At 43.5% G+C, this 18,211-nt stretch overlaps 1 protein-coding gene across 10 annotated transcripts in view; it reads right to left on the bottom strand.

Moving 5' to 3' along the window:
• Nucleotides 1-13,786, bottom strand: part of SGMS1 (sphingomyelin synthase 1) — a 64,950-nt gene extending 51,164 nt beyond the window's left edge. For 3 of the 10 annotated variants that reach the window (XM_081004580.1, XM_081004587.1, XM_081004586.1), the window contains exon 1: nt 13,518-13,786. The gene's annotated coding sequence lies outside the window, so the exon portion shown is untranslated. Of the gene's footprint in view, nt 1-12,723; nt 12,747-12,821; nt 12,895-12,952; nt 13,273-13,513 lie in introns of those variants that run through there. The other 7 variants (XM_081004582.1, XM_081004588.1, XM_081004583.1 and 4 more) reach the window with 5 other exon arrangements.
• Nucleotides 13,787-18,211: the final 4,425 nt, after the last annotated feature.

Here is an 18,211-nt window from a genome sequence, read left to right as displayed (position 1 = left end):
AACAGTGCAAAAACAGGGGTGTGATGGCCATTAATGAGCTAATTATCAGATTTCCAGAACCTGTAAATTACTTTCTGTTGGAAAAAAACCTAAGAAGTGCATACTAATTGTGTGTGATTGGAACAGTCATGCAAAGGCGCTGTTAATTAACTTTTAAGTTCAACTTGCTGTGATAGTTACATTTTATTTACAATCTTGTATACCTCTTTTTAGTCATAATTGTTCTGACAAGTGCAATATGAATGACAAATAGTTGTAGCTGATGCCCAACATGCTAGTAGTATTCAAAGCCTGTTCCCAGCTCCAGCTACTTAGCCCTTACACATGCTTGCCATTTCTTTTAAGAAGAGTTTCACAGGCTACAGCCATAAGTGTGCTCATGCACACTTCTAAGTATTCCATTGTCTAAATATTTAATGTACTGCAAAATAGAATCACTGAGAAAAAAATACTTATCCATGGGTGAATCCATATAGTGCAATAATCATATGAATTCCCCATACGTTTGAAAATTTCAATGTAAGAATTCACTGCTGTGATACATATAAAAGGCACCCCAAACATAATGCAGTCCTAAAATTGCACCAAGAAAGCAGCTTGTCTGTTCCCCATAAGTTTAAAAAATGGCAGTATTGTAGACTTGGAAGGAACCCCAAGGGTCAACTAGTCCAATCCTCTGTAATGCAAAAATCACTACTAAAGAATCTCTGGCAGATGACCATCCAACCTCTGTTTAAAAACTTCTGATGATGGGGAGTCCATCATCTTCCAAGATAATCTGTTCCACGGTCGAATAGCTCTCACTGACCAAAGTTCTTCCTAATGTTCAGTTCGAATCTCCTTCCTTGTAACTTGAATCCACTGGTTTGGAGCCTACCCTCTGGAGCAGAAGAAAACAAGCTTGCTTTATTTTCCATGTGACAGCCTTTCAGTTATTTGAGGATGGCTATCATATCACATCTCAGTCTTCTCTTATACAAGCTGAACATACCTAACTCCCTCAACCATTCCTCATAAGGCTTGGTTTCCAGACCCTTTATCTTCTTGGCCACCCTCCTCTGCACACATTCTAGCTTGTCAATATGTTTCTTAAACTGTGGTGCCCAGATCTGAGCCCATTCTCTTCCTGCAAAGTCTCTTCCCTTGCAAATGTAAAAGCAGCTTGGTAAGACATTTTTCAGCAGGAAAATGCCCAAAGGAAAGTGGTTTAACCATCTATATTAGTACCAGTTCTCAAACAACTTGGAAAGGAGCTACTTCTCCCTTGCTTCAATTCTCAATCTTTTTTCTCTCCCCCTCCCCCACTTATAAGACTATCAAAAACAGTAAATATTTTAGCTTCAGCTGAGAGTTGCTTTTTTAAAATGTTATTTCATACTACTGCTTATTGTTTTTTGACTGTAAGTTGCCCTGGACTTTTATGGAAGGGAGGCTATAATTGTTTTAAGTAATAAATTGTCATTGAGTGGTTGGACACAGAGGAATAGTGAGAAGAACCAGCTGGGAAACCACCAAGGGAAGAAGGCTTAGAGCCAGGGGAGCAGTGGTAGGATGACAACAACAACTGGTCAGAGGGAGAAGAGGGAGAAGACTGGGAAAGGGAGGTGTTGGAAGCTGAAGATGTAACACAGCTTAGTGAGCTGGGAGAGTCTATGGCAGAGAGAAGTCCAGAATCAGAGGCGGAAGCCAAAGACAGCGAGTGGGAGGAGAAATGAGGGCAAGAGGCAGAAATGAGTCAGGATGGTGAAGAATCATGGGTATCTCCCCCTCCTGCTATGCCAACAAGCACCCCTCCTCCCCATATGCCAGAACCAGAAGGGGGCTGAAACGGGCGGAGAAGCGACAGGCTGCATGCAGGTGAAGTGTCTGATTGTTTGGGGAAAGCCCTGGAAAGGAGAGAACTTAGAAAACTCTGGGGAGGCAGGAACTTTCGGTCTCAGCAACTGATTCATGGGATAAGACCTACCAGGAATGAGGTGCAGTGCTCATTAGGCCTGACACTCTGCCAAGTCTGTGGAGATCATGTTTTTGCTTACAAAGAGTTAACTCCCAACTTTGAATGGTCTGATTTACTGCCAACTCGCTCTTTGAGATAAATACACAAATAATAAATTTCCAGCATCCACTGTTAGGAAAAAGAGGTGTATGATTGATATTCAGAAGGCAAAAAGGAATGTCAAGTATGCTGTTTCTCACTCTCATCCAAACATGTTTGAGTTAGCAATTACAAGACTCCTGGGCATACTCGCTAAACAGAAGTATCAGCTGGTAAGAGAGACATGGCAAACAAAACCTCCCATAAGAAACTGTTGAAGGCATGCAGCTCATGTGAGAAAAAAATGTGAACACACGTATACATGTTTCATCTGAATAAATAACACGATGTTCTCCTTCTTCCTGTCCCCCATTACTTGAAGCTGCTAACAACTCAAAGTACCAAATGCTAGAAAAAGATTTGGAAATATTACCAGAATTTCTCTACAGAATTGCATACAGAGAACAACTGCTGCATGACTAACTGTCCAACGTTCTCATTTCCCCTAAATATCTTGGGGAAGGGGAAGGGAAACTTTTCTATCCCGTAGAGAAATGTTGTGCCTAGATGGAATGGCATTTATTTAAGCAATGCAATGCAACTGTATTGCCCAGAACAAGAAACACTGCCACATTCCAGGGACTCACATTATAAATCAAACTCCCTATCAACTTTTGCTTTCATTTGATAGCAAAACTGCTTCTTTGTTTAAGGTACAGAATGGTATCCTTGTTATTATTGGGCTATATTGCCCAAACAGCTGTGTACTGCACTTCTCACGGCAAGACATTGCAGTTCACTCAAGCCAAAAGGTAAGAGAGAATGACAGAGTAGTTCTGCAGCAACTAATAACCAGATTTGCAATACATATTTCTCAAATGTCTTTAATAGTTCCCAAATAACAGCCTTGTTAGTCTCCTACCCTAATGAAGACATATCTTGCCCTTTTTGGTTTGCCACAATAGGTCAAATTACTTTCCCTCTTCTCAATCCCTCAATACCTACCAACTTTTAAAACTAAATAGTTAATCCACCCAATGTGCTCTGGTCCATAAAACCTAATGCAGCAATAAAATTATTAAGTCTGTAAAGTATCCCAGAACTTTCCTCCTTTTTCTTGACTACCCAATCTCTATCCACCTATACATTTCAAGGTTGCAGTTGCCTTTTATTATATGCCTAAAAAGAGGAACACATAGTTTATGCTGTGAGGATTCCACTAAACCTGTAATCGCATTACATTCTTTGTAGTCTCAAATAATTCCCAAAAAGCCTTTATCACTGTTACCCTTTTGCTCCCTCTCTAAACTGAAAACTTGTCTGGTGTCTTCAAGAGATATAGAAAGGCTAGATATCAGTGCTGACTGGTGAATGTTGGTGTCAGACAAGGAATCACTCACTTCATTTCCTGTACATCACTGTAAGTTTACCAAGTACTAAAATCCATTTGTCGTTTCATAAGCTGGACATTTTATCTTGACAAAACTCAGGGTTTCACTTCCCATTTAGGTGGTACTCTGCTGAAGTGACTAAGCGGAACCTCCTGTAAGTAAAAAATGAACAGTGGTATTTCCTTTGGTAGACCTTTGGGCAATATTCCACTAACGAGTCTCATCAGTGCAAGGATTTTGACTTCTGCAACAGGCCTTTCCTACCCTCTTCTCCACCCACACGAGTCCAGCACCTACCTCAAATCTTCTCCAGATGGTTGAGGGAACCCCTGGAATAGATTTAGGGGCATGGGGAAGGAGAAGAGGATTAAGTTCTGTTGCACAAGCAGAAATCCTTATGCTGATGAATGGCTCTCCTTAATGCTATGCTGGATTCCACCCTTTGACTTTGAAACCAATTCCTTTCTTACTTGGATAGTTATGAGTAGATGCCAAATGTGAAAACCAAGGGAGTACAACCAGACTTCATTTAATTAGACACCTGAAATGTTGTTTTCTATTATGACGAGAAAGTGTATTCTCCAGACACAAAGAAAGCAATATTGTTTTACATGCCCAATGGGTTTCCCCATAGGATTTTTTATTATTATTCTGTTATAAACACTTGTTGTGCTACATTTTGGAATTAAAAAGAACATTTATGTTGCAGAACAATAATTTATTACATTTTTTTTAAAATTGTAGGAAATATAGGTCTGTGCTACAGACAGAGTTCAAAGATTCATATTGCCCCTATTAGGAAGAAAAATACTTAATTTCCAACCTACATTGCAGAGTCCAAACACTGAAAAATGCTGTGGCACCTTTGAAAAGGTCTGACTAATTGCTTTGAGCCTCCTTAGGCTAGAGTCCAAGCATGTATCTTTACAATTCCTTTCAGTACACTGGTGGTAGTTCTGCAGAACATTTCACAATACTTATGTTCTAATCTGTATATAAATAGGTCTCTTCTGGTTTGACAGAGCAAGAGGAACTTCAATAGCATGGTGAGTTATTACTTTAAAGCAAATGGAAGATTGCACCAGAAGTTGACAATAGTATGCCAAGTCAGCAGTAGGAGGTCAAAGGTTCAATACAAGAAAATTTCATGAACGTAAGGAGCAGTCTGAGACGGCAAGTGAGACAGTCTACCTAAAAGGGCACAATACTGTAGAGCAGGCATGTCCAAAGTCCGTTTCAGGGGCCTAATTCGGTCCGCCAGTCAGTTTAATGCGGCCCCCGTGGCAGCATATGTCCTGGGGTAAAATCCTAAAGAAAAGCTCAACAATTTTGGTTGGCCCTCATGCATGTTCCCTTCAGCAAATCTGGCCCTTTTTGAAAAAAGTTTGGGCACCCCTGCTGTAGAGGCAGAAGTCTGTTGCTGATGGTTGTCACAAACTTCAGTTGATTACATAGCTATTACACATAACACACATACTCATGGCTCAACCCTATGCATGATCATTTCAGTCTTTCAGAAATGAGATGTACATGCATGGGTAGTCATGCCAGCATACTACCACAATCAACAGCACTGAAGTAATGACCAGAGTAGCCTCCAAAACTGATGCTACAGAAGTGGGCTGCCTACTCATTTTTGTCAGAAACCCAAGACCCAGCCAGGATCTAGAGGTGGGGTTTATTGCTTTATTTTTACTGATAATGCTAGTGTTTCTGTCCCAATTTCAACCATTCATTTTACACTGCAGTACCTACTGTGTTATGGAACCGTGGCTTTTTTTATCCATATACTGCCAAGTTGTGTTAACTTTTATATAGAAGGAAAGAACTGCATACTAAGATACCACCCAAGATTTCAACACATCATCAGCAGTGGTGCAATCATGTAAACATGAGGAAAAGCACAATGCAAATCTCTGTGGTTTTCCAAGCTAACAGGATTGCTAACTATTTTTATCCGAAAATGGATAACATGAAATGAGCACTAGATTTCTGCTAGACTCTACTGGATTACCAAAAGTGATTTTTAAGTTGTAATAATAATAATAATAGCAATAATAGTAGTAATAATAATAATAATTGTTGTTGTTGTTGTTTATATGCCACCCATCTGACTGGGCTGCATAGCCACTCCGCTCTGGGTGGCTCCCAACAAAAAATAGTAAAAGTTCAGATAAAATGTGGAAATTAACAGGTAAGGAAACATCAGGAAGATGGGGGGAAAGTGCCATCTGAATGCAGTCATTGTGACAAGTGACAGCATTGCATCACTATGGATGAGGCATGAAGCTTATATTAGTAGAGACTCATCAGCCAGTGAAACCACACATACTTGAATCAGCAAACTTTCCTCACGTTATTTGATGAGAGCACATGAATCATCATAGCATGGGAACCAAGTCAGTTGCTTCATAGTAGGCTTAATATAAAACCCTCAGGTGAGAAAAGAGAATTGAAATTCAGGAGCGCTTCTGTAAGCACAAGACATTTTTCAATCTCTTTGCACAATCATCAGCTAACACGAGACCTCATGCAGCACCTTGTACATGTCAATATGCATGCTTGTGCTATGTTCCACATTTTGCTAACTCTTGTGCAACATTTTACAAAACAGTACCACTGCCAGAATTCTTTCCATTGTTCACATCGAGAGTATTAGAGAGGATACTACTTTTAGTATCAATTTTAAAAGTCTGAGTGCACAGTAAACAGAAGCTTTCTTATTCCCACCCTCCTCAATATCATTGCAACCAGCCTCTTCTTTAGATACAGAATATATATATACTTTATGGATACCATTGCTATCTACAACATCTACTGAAAATAACCACAGAAGACAGGAGACAAGAAATGAAAGGTAACAAAAATGAATAATTTGCAGAAAGGGTTATGCAGTACTAAAAAAAAGGGGGGGATTTTAAAGTGCTGTAATATATGTAGTACTATTTATCTGAAAAACTTTCTATACAGTCTACATATATTGCTTTTTTTAAAAAAAGAAAAAGAAAACAATCAAGAAAGTACTCATTATTCAGTTTTAATGACAACGTGCTAGAGACACACTCTAGACACTTGTTGATGTATTTTGCAGCCCAACCATAAGAGAAATTCCTGATTTATAGGACTTATTTCCAAGTTAAAGTGTTCTTAGTATTGCAATCTTAGCCACAACAAGCTACCTAGCATTCGCAATTTCAGCATAACATGTTAAAGCCAACAACAAAATTAACCCACATGTTAAGCAGGAAGTGGCAGAGAAGGTACTAGAAACATCACTATGAAAGACTGCATTAATATTTGAAGCACTACTTTAGGTGAACACTGCTGTGTGTCATTCCCTCAAACAGCTGCCAGATCTTAACTGTCAGGCTGATCCTATGCATACTTACACAAATGTAAGCTCTATGTCCAGTGGAGGTTACTTAGAAGTAAGGAGCATATGTTTTCTATCTTAGTATACTTAGTATACAACATATAGACCATACCACCTTCTTTTAATAAATCACCCCTTCAAGAAAATAAAAGCCCTATAATGACAGGAGCTGTACTCCATCCAGCATCAACTGGAAGAGTTTGGGGTTCCCTACTCCTGCCCCATAATATGCTCTCCTGTTCAGCATTATTTATTAATGGAACAGATTTATATCATACTTTCTGCTATCTAGGTCTCTAAAATGGCTTACAAACATGTTTGTATAAAATGTATCTTCTGAGCAGAGACAGGCCTTAATCTTATAGATAACCTATTTCCCAGGTTATCTTTTAGCATTAAATCAGACCTAGCAATCAAAGTTAAATATCAAAAACCTAAAGAAGAAAGGGAACTACTGATGAACTACAACACACAAGTCCAAGTTTACGACTTATTTTGCGAGGAAGCTAAGCTAACACAAACTTATTTTTAGATGTCAAACTATTAACAAAATAAAACTATCAGATATATTGATTATCTTGTGTGGCAAAGCTAAAGCAGAAACCTATGTGCAGCAGAGTACTGAATAAAGATATAAGACTCCAGTCCTTAGCACACTTGCAAGTGCAGTTCATTGAAATTGCCAGGAGTCTCTTTCAGGTAACCTCATTATAGTCAAGTTGTAAGAATCTTGATTATGAGTTGAATTCCCTGCTGTGCAGAGTTCACAGTGAAAACTCTCGTGCCAGCTCTTCAGATCATCTTCTGTAACTGAAAATTGCATTATCTCACTTAGCTGTTATTAACCATTATTAATATTTCATACAAAGCCACAGCTGGAATACAGTAAGCTCAGGAATAATCTCAACTACAAAAGAGAAGAGGGTGTGGGAAGAAAAAGGACCGACCTAACATTCTTTTACTTTGAAGCACTTTTCAAAGCAAAAACTCCACCCCTCCAGAAGAATTGTTTAAATATCATGTTTATTATTGTTTCCAAATCAAAGACAACAGCTTCTAAACACAACTTTATCTGCTGCAACAGCAGATGAACAAGTGACTTGTACATCACATCTGCAGTTCCTCTGTGCAACATTTGGAACTAACTTGGGATGGGTGGAGAGACTTTATGGTACAATGGCATCTAGGACAAGTAGCAATGTTAAAGTTTCTAGTCTGTTCATGCAGAAACTTTCTTCTGTGAGCAATCAAGTTTCAATAGTTTGAAAAGCCTTAAATAAAGGGCAGCTGGCCACCCGGTTTTATAAGCAGGCAAATCACTGCCAATGCTAACATGTGAAACTCAACTAAGCTGCTCTGTATTGTGTACAAATAGTTGCTAGCTCAATGAGTGCTACTTGACCCAGAGGACTGAGGTAAGCCGCATGCTCTGCTTCCACCATCATAGCAAACCTTCTGCTAGGCAGAAGTCCTACTATGCAAGATGCATGGAAACATAGGAAACTGCCTTATAACTGGATCAGACCAGTGGCCCATCTAGGTCACTACCTTCTTTGCTGATTGGCAACAGTTCATCAGGACTCGATACAGCAATTTTTCCCAGGCTTAACAAGAGATGCTATGGATTACAGGCTTGTTAGCTGCTACATTTATACTAGAGCAAGTGGAAGATAAGCCAAAAACAATTAAATGCAAGCTCCTCCTACAATTCTTTTCAGGTTCCTAACTAGGCCGAAATCTCACTGTTACACAACGTAATAGCATCAACAAGCTCCTTATTGCAATACACAAGTTCCCCAACTCTCATTGCCTACTGATCAGGAGAACTGACCAAGATTTTGTTATACTCTGTGGAAAGCTGTATTTACAGTGGTACCTCAGGTTACATACGCTTCAGGTTACATACGCTTCAGGTTACAGACTCCGCCAAACCAGAAATAGTGCTTCAGGTTAAGAACTTTGCTTCAGGATGAGTACAGAAATCGTGCTCTGGCGGTGCGGCAGCAGCAGGAGGCCCCATTAGCTAAAGTGGTGCTTCAGGTTAAGAATAGTTTCAGGTTAAGAACAGACCTCCGGAACGAATTAAGTACTTAACCCGAGGTACCACTGTACTGTTAATTATTCTTCTAGTCAGCAGAGAGTGGGGCACAGAGGAAAGGATTAACTCCACTTCTAGAAGGCAAGGTCAAAACGGTATTAAGCTTCCTGTGACCATCCAGAAGAGGAGGGGGTCAGTCCCCCAGTACACAGACTTGGTCCTAGCAATAACAGTGTCTCCCACAGACAACTCTGGAGCAGTGGCAAACCAGAACTAGGTAGCTAGAAGAGAACAAGGAACCCAGAATAAATCTGAGATAGAATAGTGAAAGGAACACTGCAAAGTGCAGAAGATACAAAACAGAAATCTCTCCCCACTTCATAATATTCCAGGCTGAACTCACAAGGCAGGGCTATCTGCTCCAGAAGAACACTTCATGGTAAATTCAACTTTCCACTGTCAGTCAGCAGAGGACTGGAACACACAGGAAAAGTTTTTCAGAAGAAGTATCCCCAAGACTAGGTGGGAAAACTTCCAGTCACAGAACCTGCTGAAGGACCCTCCTGCTAAAGGCCACCTCATCAAGGACATATTTGTCTCCCTTGTAGAGTCTCCCAAAGATGAAGCAATGGGCTTAGCGGCTGGCTAAGATAGAATGGGTCACAGTGCCTAAGAGAATAGGCTGAGACTTAGAATGGTAGGTACACCAGTGCTATACATTCCCTGACAAACCAGTTAATGGTTCCTCTGGACACTTTCTTTGCCCTGGGCCTCTGCCTTGTAAAACACAAATAGGGTTTCTGTGCATTTCAACTCTTTGGTACGTGACAAATAGATCCAGACTGCCCTCCGGACATCCAGTTTATGCCCTTTCTTTTCCTATGCTTTCTTTTTTCTTTTTTCTTTTCCTAGCTTTTTCCTAGCTTTGAGAAGTCAAGCAATATAGGCCCCAGGGATGGGTGACAACTGGAGTTCACCTTGGGTAGGAAACTGAGATCAGGATGCAAGGCAACCCAGTTCAGGATAGATGCCACATTGTTCCTGACTGACTGATTGATAGCACCCACAATTTCCCTATCTGCTCATGGAAGCAACTGCCACCAGGAACACAAACTTCCACATAAGCTCATGTGGGATGGAACCCAATGATTTGAAGGAAGATACCATGAAGGTCCTCTGCATAAAAGGAGAGATCCCAGTCAGGAGGTATGTGGATTACCAGCGGCGTTCCCTAGACGGACACACCAACCAACTTCTCAGCTATCAAAGTCTGGAAGGGCAGAAGAAGCCACTGAAGCAATCTGGCATGGAACCTCCCTAGGGCAGCAAGTTGATGACTGCCATGGAGCCCTGAAGGCAAGCAAAGTCCATGGTCTAATGGTTAAAACTTGGAATTGGCCAATCCTCTCTCTTTTGAGCAGTGCTTATGGTCACTCAAGATGTTGAATTTGATGTTAAAGGTTGAGAGAACTCTTCCAGTGATTCTTATCTGAAGGAGCATGGGTTCATGATGAAAAAAATAACCTGAACATTCCTGGTTGATTTGGTGTAGGAAAGACCCTGATCAGCTTACCATTGAGACAAGGATACGAGTGTACCGCTATGGGCCACAGCTGGGCCAACAGTGCCAAGGACTGAAGAACAACACACACACCCTCCCCCTGCAAAAAAGGTGTGGTGGACAACCTTGATTTAGATTATTGATTGCCTTACCAGGGTTTGAGCCACAGGTTATGTCCCTGCAGCACTTTCTGGAAGAGCTGATGAAGAAAAAGAGAAAGATGGTGGGGGGAATGAATGTTCCCTTTGTCTCTTTGATCTATGCTCTCAGTGCCTAGGCAGGCATGAAATAAATTCGGCAACTGTTTCTTTCATAACCTCTTTATTAAGCCAGCCCAATATCTCTGTGGGCAAGTGGATCTGATCTCCTGAAGGATTCACTGTCCTTGCAGCAGGGCTATCCCCGGATAAAAGCTCCTGTCCTTTGCTACATGTCTGAAGCTTCCCTCCATCCAAGGAGATGATGCCTCACAAGCAATGGAAGCACCTCCCACTCTTCTCACTAAGAGACATGTTGGGCCTTCAATTCCTTCCCTACACTCTCAAAACATATAGTCTGTATTCCCAAGCAACTGGCATGGGCCAAAGTGTCCTGTTACAACCTGCACAAGTGCCTCCTTGCTGTTTTTAGAGATGGTGAGGAGACACAGAGCTGCCTGGAGCACATTCCTTGCCTATCAACCTGGCCCCAAAGAAACAGAGCACCAACATGAGCTAACCATGCTGTGTTTAGCACTGGTCCCAATTTTTTGTTTGCTCAGGAAGAAGAGGGAGGGGTGGAAGAACAGATCCATGCTAAGCTGTACAAAAGCATGTTCTTGTCCCTCTGCAAAGTGGTACGCTAGGGAGGGGAAGAGCCAGAAGGGGCATCTAGATATACCCTAACCTTAATCTGGAACCCTGTCTCTCCTGGTTACAGCGCTGGTGGAGTGGGGTGTGAACGAAAGATAAAATAAGAAGCTTCCCTTCCTTCAAAACATGTGATGCTGGAGAGCAAAGGAAAAGGAAAAGGAAAGGGAAAGAAATCATAACTGCTCCTGCCTGCAAAGCACACAGACCTAAAAATTAGTCATGCTCTCCAATTGAAAGAGTCAAAACTGTGGGGGAAAGGTTCCTTCCTCTTCTGGGCAGCCACAGCAAACCATTTTTTAAAATATAGTTTTGACCCTGCCTTCTAAAAGCGAAGTTAAACTTTTCGTCTATGCTCCACTCCTCCAGTGACCAAGAACTAGGTATAGTATTAAAAAAATACTTTACAACAACAGAAGATCTTTGACAATTCTAACAGTGCATGCAACATGGCATGTGATATGGGTATTTAAATGTTCTCCTAAGAACTGCTATCGATAGCACTGCTAAAAGAGACTAACAAACAGCACACTAGCCAGGTCCAATATTTCCCAAACACACCCCTCTCCAACCTTCACATTAACCTCAGATAGTACACAAATCTTCTTTCCAAATCAATTTCCTCTTTGGTGAAAACTCTAATTTTAATCTTAGCACACCTTCAGATGGCATGCTAAGACTACAACTCTAATAATTTCTACTCAAAAGAATTGACAGGGATTGCTTCTACATAAGTGGGATTAGAGCTGCTTCCTAAGCAACTAGTTCAAAGCCAACATCAGGTATGAACTCAAATGATGGCTTTATGCCAGAGGTGTAGCTAAGGGGCAGGTAGCCAGGTTTTTTGCCCTGGGTGAAGTCTCCAGAGGGGTGTGCCATTGAGGCTCCCAGCTTGTGTGTGTGTGTGTGTGTACACAAATGCACATGGGGGGGTAGCCAAACTGAGTCTTTGACACAGGTGAAATAAAGCCTAGTTTTACCCCTGCTTTATGCCATCACCCAAAGCCCCTCATCTGCATGGTGTCTAATATTGCCGCACTGTGCATGTGCACTGATATAAATGCACACAAAGCAGTTTGACGGAACAACAGGTGTTATCTAGTTTTCACTGCAAAACATCCCGTAGCCTCCTGTTCACACACACAGTTAAAACCTTACTACTCTTAACCACAATCGCCAGCCCCACCTCATCCTACTTCCTGCCTTATATATTTACCCCAGGCTGTAATCCTATGCACACTTGAGCGTAAACCCATTTAAGTCACTGGGACTTCATAGGCCCAGCCTTTCTACAAAGCTGCTGTCTCACCCCTCTCTCTCTCTCTCTCTCTCTCTCACACACACACACACACACACAGCCCTGGCCCTGTAACTGCCTCCAGTCATAGTATTAAGAACCTAAGAGCTGCCTTTGCAGGATCAGACCAAAGGCCTACCAAGTTAAGTCCAGCTTTCTGTTGGCCAAGCCAGCTGATACCTGGGGGAGGTGAGGGAAACCCACAAGCGGGGCGGAAAGCAAAACAGCACTCTCTGCCGTCCACGTTCCCCAGCAACTGGTCTCACGAAATACTTCACCTGGTCACTTCAGACCGGCAAGGCGTGTGTACACAACAGCTCTCGACTCGACCGGCTCCTGGCTGAGGCGACGAGGCCCCTCCGCCTCAATTCCCCCCTCCTCCTCGCCCCCCCATATCGTAGCAACTCACCTGGCCAACAACCGCAACCCCGTCCTACGTAACACACCAGCCGCACCTCGACCTCGGCCGCCGGAGTTGCTGCTCTCCTTTCCTCGCCAGCGCGCGCCCCGCCCCGGCCGCATCTCCTCGATCGAGCAGAAACCCCGCCGCCCTCAGCCGCCCCGACGTTGCTACCAGAGCGAATGCTTAATAGGAGCACGAAAAAATACCACCACTATTACTACTACTACTGCTGCTGCTGCTCTTGCTGCTGCGACTAGCTGGAGTGCAATTCCTCAAGTGTCGACCCCCGCTCTCCCGGCCCCCTCCCCCGGCCACTCTTGCAAACATCCCAACCCCACACTCGCGCCTCCCTCGCCCCCAACTTCGGCGCGTTTCGCCTCTGCTCCCGCCTCCCCCCCTCCAGCCACCAGTTCGCATATGTCTCCAAACCTGGCCCTCTGCCCGCGCTCCCCTGACGCGTCAAGAGCTATATTGGGAATCCCGGTTGCTCCCGCTGGCGCCGCTGGTTAGCAGGCGGGCGGCGGCGGCGGGGGGGGAGGTTCCCGAGGGGACCCACCGGGCACTCACCTACCTTCCTCTTCCGTGGGCCGCTTTCCCTCCGGAGGCTCCCGGTTGCCAGTGCCCGGCGTGCAGCAGCAGCAGCAGCAGCAGCTGTGGCTCTGCAGCAGGCGCTTCTCCGCCGGCTGGGCTAGCTGGCGACGGGATGGAGGAGGCTTCTTTGGACGGGGCTGCCTCGCCTCCTCGCCCGCCAGCAACACGGGGAGCGCGCGGCGGCGGCGGCGGCCCGTGGGGTCTCGGACGGAGGCGGAGGAGGAGGGGACTGTCGGCCGGGCGAGCAGGCAGGCAAGCAGGGAAAGAGGGAGGGAGGGAAAGCGACGGCTCCGCCACGTGACGGGCCGTGTCATCCTGCGCAGCCATCTTGCGTCCCTGCCGCGCCTCCTCCTGGAAGAAGGCGGCGGCGACAGGGCAGCGGCATCCCGGCGGCCTCGGAGCTGGCTTCCCAGGCGCGGCCTAGACGTTTCCCGAAAGAGGAGGCGGCCCGGGGGAAAGGGACGTGATGGATGCAAGGGTGGCTACTCGGCCGGCTTGTAGGGGCAGCGGGAGACCCGCCGGCGCCGCTCTCTATAGGCGGAAGGCCGGTGACTTGACTCGGGTGTGAAAGCCGCCAGGTTACTCCGGACCTCACCTACCTCGCAGGGTTGTTAGTGAGGGTGAAATGGGAGTTGGGGGGGGGGAGAAGCATGTTGAGTTGAGCTCCTCGGGTGGCCAAGCGGGGTGCCCGTGTGAGTAGGAATTAAAAAGGGACAAACCAGACAAACCACCGACTGGGCAAACCCAGCTAGGAGCTGCGAGTACGTGTGTGTGCTGTTTGAGTGGTTTGCTCAAATATTCCCCATTATGCCTAGTGGAACAAATGTGTACAAGGTTGCATCTTGAGCCTATGCACTTAACTGAGCAGTGAATCCCACCGGGTTCCAGAACTTCTAAACAGGGGTGTGAAGGGTTGCGTCCCAACATGCAGGCATTTGAACGCGTGAAGCCTTTCCCGGTATATACGGATTGCGGTTAGGTGGGAGTTTCAAGCTGCTGGTATTTCTGCATGGCAGTTTACTGTTAAAAGATTGCTAAAGCGAATTACATTCGCTTACAGAGAGTAGTTATCCCAGGGTTCAAATAAGTTTGCTTTGTTTTGTACAGTAGTATCTGTTTCCAAGCAAGCATGTCCCTAGCATATATCTAAGCTGTAGAATGGGAATTTCTGACACCCTGTATATGTGAGAAGACTTGTGCACAAAACAGTATTTTTATCACCCCAGACAACACCCCTGGTTTTGGGAGTTTGATCTGGAGAAATTCTGCTGATGCAAAGTAGCAGTAGTGGTTTTATTGGAGAGGAGGAAAGAGACTATGTTTACTAATCGCTTCACTGACATAAATAGCAATAGACAGTGCCTGGCGTTTATAAATAGCTCCATTTCCTCAGTGATGAAACCACTTCAACATACACATTTTTTGTAATACTTCAGATGATGCTAGTCTGTAAAGTAAACTTTACCAGTCTGTCTCTCTATTATAGACTAGCAGAATAGAAGTTGAGAGAACAGTGACTTGTCTGAGGCCACCTGAAAAGGTGACGGCTGAAATGGGATTTGAACTGCGAATTGTCTAGCTTACATTCATAGTCACTATACTATAATGCTTCCTCACAGTGCTTTTTTTTTCAGGGGATACCTCTTTTGTTGTTAAAAAGTGTGGCACTTGACTTACTGTAACAACTCATGGTGAGTACCTGCACCTCTTTCTTTTTCGTTAAAAAGTGTGATACTATAATAGCTTCATGGTGAATACCGACACCTATTTTTCTAGAAAAAAACACCACTTCCTCACAACAGTTTAAGTAATGGGGGGGGGGGGGCTTTTAAATATAAAATGTAAACAATATGGAAGAGCACCCTTTGTATTAATTACATACATATTTTTAATACCAAAGTACATTCTCTATTTCCCCCTGTAAAGCATCCTGAAATCAGTATATCTGACCTAGAATCTTTTCCGCTCACACTTTGCTCTCTCGGAAGGAAGTATTTCTCTATGGTGGGTGAACCTAGAAAGCGATGTATGATTGCCCCCCCCCCCCCCGCCCGCCAATTCTCAACAAATATATCTAAAACGTCCAGACATTGTTGGGAGGGGAGAAGTTAATAAAACATTACAGGCAGTAACTGGCATAAAAGGAGCCTTGAATAACTGTTCTAAATAGCAACCATAGCATATGACAGTTATACAAATGCTTATACTTCAAAGTCCAATAACTTTAATAAGCTTTAGACCTAGCTCTATGACAAATAGTTCAGTAGTTATGGAAGAGAAACACAAAAGGCTACATCACAAGGAAGGACAACAAAGAAGGGACTTGAAAAATAATTGGAATGGGGGTGTATAGAAAGAACAAGGTGTGATAAATTGGATAAAAGGAGAATAAGCACTTAGCCAATGTCAGGTGTTGACTTGGAATTTTTGCAGTTCATCTCTCCTACATAAATTCAACAACTAATGGGCTGTAAAATTGACTATGTAATACAACTAGTGTTCAGTGCTTGACATACTCGGCCAAAGAGGAGTCCTCTGTAAGCAAAATACTTTGAGAGAAACATGCAGGAGTTTTTATTATTATTTTCAATTGCTTGTGCTTCCTTTTTAACTAAGGTCACTGCCCACAAGGTGAATCTTGGTTTTAGCAACTTCAGGGTATGTCTACACTATCATTCATTGTCACATTTCATTTCCATTTATCCTAAAACTGCCACTCACTTTTTGACTGTAGAAAAACACACTTTCTCCTCTTGGGATGTTGGGCTCAGGTTTTTATATATCCTGCCTTCTCCCCAATCTTAATGATAAACAGTGTGCCTCTACAGGTATCAATATTTTTTATATAGCATTCCAAAATGAAGGGAGGAGGTGGCTGACTGGGCCCAACCTTGGATACTTTTAACAGTATAAAGCATTTAACATCAAATAAACATTTATAAATGAATGCACATGAAACTGCATTACACTGGGAGGAAACGCATTACAAGCAATTGGTCTGTCTATGCCAGTAGACATATCTGGCTCTCGGCATCAAGTGAGTGTCTTTTGGATCTGAAATCCTTGTAGCTGGAGATTCCAGTTACTGAAGCTTGGACTTTTTGCATATACAGCATGTGTTCTTAACAAAAGTATGCACAGAAGGCAAGTGCAGAGCAGAAACTCACGCAGAATTGCAACAGGCAGACTCTCCTGAAGGCAGATAATGCAACAGCATACCTGCATGGACAATGAAGGAGTAGTCCTTGTCCACTTGGAAATCCAGCACAATTATACCTACTCTACTCTCACAAGCTTCAGGAGTAAACCCCAAGGAAAAATCCACACCCAGTGCCTTGTGAGACATCTTTGGGAGAATAAAGAGCTAAGGAGTATACCCTACACAAATCTGGAGTGGTGTCCCTAAAACGGTTGGGTGGCGTCTTGTACACCTCCTTCCGGCAACTCCTGCCGCCAAGCTGGTGCCAAATGCATTGCCCTGCTTTCCTTTTCTCAGGGCAGTTCAGAACATTTCAATAAGATTCAACATACTCTAACATTTTGTTAAAATACAACATATCAAATAAAACATAGAACCCCATAAAATCAATGTCATTCTTCAAAGTAGCTAAGAGGCAAGAATGAAAGAAGGAAGGAAGGAAGACAAAGAAAGAAAGAAAGAAAGAAAGAAAGAAAGAAAGAAAGAAAGAAAGAAAGCTTAAATGTGAATGATTGATATGAGCTGATATGATGAGGACAGAACATGGTAAATATCAGGAAGTCCTACAAGAATAAATTTAGTTTCAGAATTGGGTGGAAGTTCTAGAAGAGAATCCAGGAAAATGGAAAGTGATTAAAGAGGGTTTCAAAAAACTAGTAAACTGGGAAAACAGAATCCATGGCAGCCTTCTGCGTGCTTCTAACCTCAAGCTGCTACCACAACCATTGGCTGTTCTTATTCAAAAGGTTTGCAGTTTTTCTGGTTTATGCAACTAGTTTATTGCCACTTCCCCTCTGGGAACTTGAAGGAAACCCATCAAATCTTACTTTATTTGGACTGTGTGCAATGAAAATACTTTTGCTGGTGCCTTTAAGACAGCAGGGAAAGTGTCTTGGTCGGTTTTGAACTAGAGTCCCTGAGGTTTCAAATACATTCATACAAAAATCCTGTGGTGGCACCAGACTTGGGAGCGTATTCCCACATCCTCTTTCAAGCTGTACATAAGTGTTTCATGTCAACTATTTCTGAAAGACAGAAGGCAAAGACCATAGCATGTCTAAACTCTTCTGTTAATCTATTGTCATGAACTGGCTGGATGCCATGGAGTGGTGGGGGGCACCAGCTGAGAAACCCCCAGGGGAAGAAGGCTCAGAGCCACGGGAGTGGTGCTGGGATGATGGAGAGGGAGAAGACTGGGAAGAGGAGGCGTTGGAAAATGAAGAGGCAACAGAGTTTAGTGAGCAGGAAGAGGTTGTGGTAGAGGGCAGTCCAGACTCAGAGGCAGGAAAGGGGGGGGCAGGAGATAGAGATAAGGCAGGCTGCTGAAGAATCTAGGGAAGCTCCCACTCCTGCTGCAACCAGCTCCCCTCTCCCCTGGTCTCTCAGAACATGCAGAGAAATGAGCAAGAGGCAAGTTGACAAAGCATTAGACTGCTAGGGAAGGAACTGGATGGGGGGGAGCTTCAGTGGTGGAA

Source organism: Podarcis pityusensis (assembly GCF_964106645.2).
Source record: "Podarcis pityusensis genome assembly, chromosome: 5".
Taxonomy (NCBI): domain Eukaryota; kingdom Metazoa; phylum Chordata; class Lepidosauria; order Squamata; family Lacertidae; genus Podarcis; species Podarcis pityusensis.
The sequence above is the reverse complement of the archived record's forward strand: the minus strand, read 5'-3'. Positions and strand labels throughout refer to the sequence as shown.